Below are 4,769 nucleotides of genomic sequence, written 5' to 3'. Positions count from 1 at the left end.
ATTGCTAAAAAAGATCTTCTGTATCAATGGTTATTGGCCAAGATAGCTAAATAAATGAATATTTATTGCAGTCATCAGACCAGAAATAAAACCCCTGGCAACTATAAAAATTTAGCTATTAACAAGGAAGATAGAGGGAATAAATATTAGAGGCAAAGTTTCTATCTTGAACATGGCAAGAATTGTTTCCTTGGTCTGAAAGATATTAAGAAAAGCATATTATATTATATTATATTATATTATATTATATTATATTATATTATATTATATTATATTATATTATATTATATTATATTATATTATATTATATTATATTATATTATATTATATTATATTATATTATATTATATTATATATGATTATATTATATATGATTATATTATATTATATTATATATTATTATATGATTATATTATATTATATTATATTATATTATATTATATTATATTATATTATATTATATTATATTATATTATATTATATTATATTATATTATATTATATTATATTATATTATATTATATTATATTATTAATTATTATAAAGTCTTCCTAGTAATGAGGCCCATAGTCCATTAATAGTAGTACATTTCATGATAAGTTACAACAATGTCCCAGTGTTTTAAGTTTTTTACTATTATGAGGATTAACACTTAGATACAAGGAAATGCATAAATATCTTTCCTGGAGCATCTCTGAAAGTAATACAATTGAGATAAAAAGCTTCAAAAAAAAAACTTGGAAGGTCAAAATACAATTCAGACTAGAGACATTTTTATAGGGTTGATAGACAACAATTTGGAAAAATTGCATTGTTTTTATACAATAACTGCAATAGGACTTCTGTATGCCAATGTTGGAAGGATTTAGCAATACCTACAATGGAACAGTGATTGTTAAAGCTGATGGAGCTGGCTGGGATGGCAAAACTGATGGCTCTGATTACAGAAAAGACATTGGCGAAATTTAATATCAAACGGAGGCCCATTTTGGATTTTTTGTAGGAAACAAAAAAAAATTAAATCTTAACACAGATTTGATGACTAGGAATATTCATACATTAGTAAAAAAAAAAGAATGTTGTGCTGTAATTGTAGAGTACCAACTGAACTTAAGTTTATCAGCTGTAAAAGAAATTGCAAATCAATTTTTTGTGTCTATTTTTGTTTTTTCTTTATATTTTTCTTTTCTTCAATATTTCTCTATTGTGTTTTATATATGTTTTCTGAGGTTTTCGCGGGTGTTTGTATGTGGATCTTTGGTCATTCGGGTTTTTCCCCGCGTAGAACTAAAGGTGTAGGAGCAACGTTTCAACGGAATCCCATCCGTCATCCTCAGGCTGGTGGCTTCAGCTTCCTTCTTCTGGGAGAAGCATGTGGTAGGAAGAAGGAAGCTGAAGCCACCAGCCTGAGGATGACGGATGGGATTCCGTCGAAACGTTGCTCCTACACCTTCTCTCTCTCTCTCTCTCTCTCTCTCTCTCTCTCTCTCTCTCTCTCTCTCTCTCTCTCTCTCTCTCTCTCTCTCTCTATATATATATATATATATATATATATATATATATATATATATATATATATATATATATATATATATATATATATATATGTTTAAGTATTTGTCAAGGCTTTTTGAATGGACCTTGCTAATTAACTCTTTCATTCCTGTTTTGGCCCGGCTCAGGGCTTATCCACAGGATATAGTCAACTATGACAGCTCATTATTTGTGCAAATTATTCAAATTGCTAATAAAGAATTTGGGAGGCTAAGATGATCATTTCGAACTTTTTATGTTCTCATCAGTTAGTCATACCCTTTATCTGAGATTCGAACCCGGGCTGATTATATATATATAAAAGCTAGCTAATATAAGCCCTATTCTTATTTCTCAGACAAAAGTCTGTCTGAAAAGATTTTTCATAGTGGTTTTCCAAAGAAGAAAGTGAATAGTTTGAAGAGACTGGAGTCATGGAAATATTATTTCCTTTGTTTTATCACAATGCCAAAACTATATGAAGGAAATTAATATAAGGTTCCCATGAAATTATTGATTTGGTAACTTATTATAATTGTAATGTGTTTAATGTCAAATGTTCTCTGAGTAATTAGCATAAAAGAATAACAAACAGAATTAATGTAAACACAGTTTAGAAAAATCAAAGGATTGATATTTTTTTTATCAACTGGAAAGATGATAAGCGACCATGTGACATGTGGACTAGGTATATTTATTTAGCCTGAATCCAGCAGGATTTTTCGGGGAAGGGGGTACTCCTCCTTTGCCTATCCATGACAGAACAAGTTATCTAGAGAAAGTGACAGAAACAAGTCCAAGAACTTCTTAAGTTCACCTGTAAAAATGTGGTCAAACTTCAGTCATCTGTGCTTAAGTATTGCCAAGGTGGAAGAAGCTATGGACTCAGGTTGTTCAAAGTATAATGAAGATGCTAAAAATGAATGAAAACCATTTGCTACCTTCACTTTTAACTTAAGATGTGATATTTCAGGATTCCCTACAATCATTGTGGTGCATCTGGTAGAAAACTAAACATAAGAAGAAAGAATATGCTTCATTACCCTGACAACAGCAGAAACTGGACAAATGTCACAGCTAGATGGTACCATCTAGTGGTCATAATTGCTTGAGAAGAGGAGAAGAAGCAATGAAACTGCTTCTAGCAAAATGAAAATGCCATGTCGATGAATAATATGAATTGAATCAGCCTGGGTAATGTTTGTCTGTCTCTGTGTTGAAAAATGGTTTTCTAATACAGAGGGTTGCAAATAGAGAGCTGGGGATTTCAGCACATTGGAGCAAATTTCAACATTATTATAGGAAATTATTATTTCTGCTTTACCATGAACTGAACATATTTAGCCACATTAAGTTATGTTTGTTTGTTTGTTTTTGCTTTCATCCACTTGCATAATTATGCAGTAAATCCATTTAGATCACTGTATTTTGATAACCTGATTTAAATAATTTTGTTTTGTGAAAGAATGTTAAGTATGGGTAGATCTGAACTAGATTGACCAGGCTACTTATCGGTTCAAACACACTTTTCCAAATTTGGTTGATTTTTCCCTAATATTGTTAAGCACACATTGACTATGCTGTTTCTATATGCTGTTATTTAATTAATGAATTAACTGATTAATCTGTTAAACCTGGATAGTGAATTAATTTAAAATTAATTTATTAGAAAACTTACCTTTAATTTAGCAAATATTGTTCAAGTTCCATAGAAATATCTATGAAACATCTTCAAACTCATAATGGGAATGTGCGGAGAGGAGATAGAAAAACTTCATGCCTTGGACATTTATTGCTGTATGTGTATATGTATATTTCTGTATGTGTATACACATTCCGCATTCACGTACATATTGGAAATCATTATACTTTGGTAAATTATGCAATTAGAAATAACAAAACATTAACAATAATGACCAAATGAACAATAACAATAAAAACTGGGCTATATAAATATGCACCCTTCAATTCTGTACCAATGATCAGATCTAATTTAGTTTAAAATCTATCATGTGTCAGCTGTTATGTTGCTGCCCATCAAATTATATTTTTGACAGCTTCCATCTTTAAAAATGTACTAAAGCTCATTAAGACCTATATAATAGCAATAATTGGCCATCACAGGTTTATTATCAAAAGCAGCTGTTCTTAACCAATCTTGAACAAGAGACTGTTTTGGCAACAAGTGATGCATCTTAAAAACTAAACTTAAAGACATATAATGTATGTGTATCACATGATAATAATATCATAGTTATAACACCCCATTGTTGTGGAGGAGAGGCTTCTAATGCTCTGATGAGGCTGGAAGCTATGCTGGTGGTAATGTATTCCCCTGAAAGGTCAACCAAGTCAGACTGATCTTAGCAGAATAGCCAGATTAAGCATGTCCATTAACTCATTTAATATAGTGAGAAAACGGGGGAAAATCTATGCTGGATTGCTCATCACCCAGGACCACATTAGATGTTTAAGTTCCTGGACATTCTAAGAAATTTTCAATGAGATTCAGGATTTATAGCCTAGCCCTGTAGAATTACTAGAAAGAGAACAGCCACAGTCAAGACAAAAGTATATTGTGATAATTTTTTCTGCATATAATAATAACAGTGTGACAAAGTAGCAGCAGTTGTGCACTGGAATATCTGCAAGAAATACCACTTTCCTGCAAGCAAGAACTGGTGAGACCACAAAACAGAAAATGAATAAGCTAAAATATTCTGGGACTTAAGAACGCAACTTCTGCCACACAACACCTCAAAGTTAACAATTGTTGGGAAGGGAGACAAAAGTCTGGATAATGGACACTGCAATACTTAGACACAGCAGAAGAGAAGAGAAAGAACTCAAGTAAGTCATAAAATATAAAATCTGCAAATAGAAGTGGAACTACTGTGGCAAAAAGAAAGCAAGAATAGTAACAGTCTCAATAGGAGCCTTGGATGTAATTCCAAAATATCTCTTAATAATATCAATTATTAAGATAATAATAATATCAATTATTAAAATATCAATTATTAAGATAATAATAATATCAATTATTAAAATATCTCTTAATATATCAGTTGTAACTCAAAGATTTCAGCTTACAAGAGCTGCCTGTTCCCTCCCACCCACCCCCGCCCCATGCTAATGCCTTGGAAAGAAAGCTAGGCCTTCGCTGGAGTCTCAGAAAAAGATGGAAGCTTCTGGAACTCTGCCACATGGCTCGGCAATGGAGCATCTTCTCCTTCCATA

This window comes from Vipera ursinii (assembly GCF_947247035.1).
Source record: "Vipera ursinii genome assembly, chromosome: 6".
NCBI classification, from domain to species: Eukaryota; Metazoa; Chordata; class Lepidosauria; order Squamata; family Viperidae; genus Vipera; species Vipera ursinii.
This window is presented reverse-complemented; position numbering follows the sequence as displayed.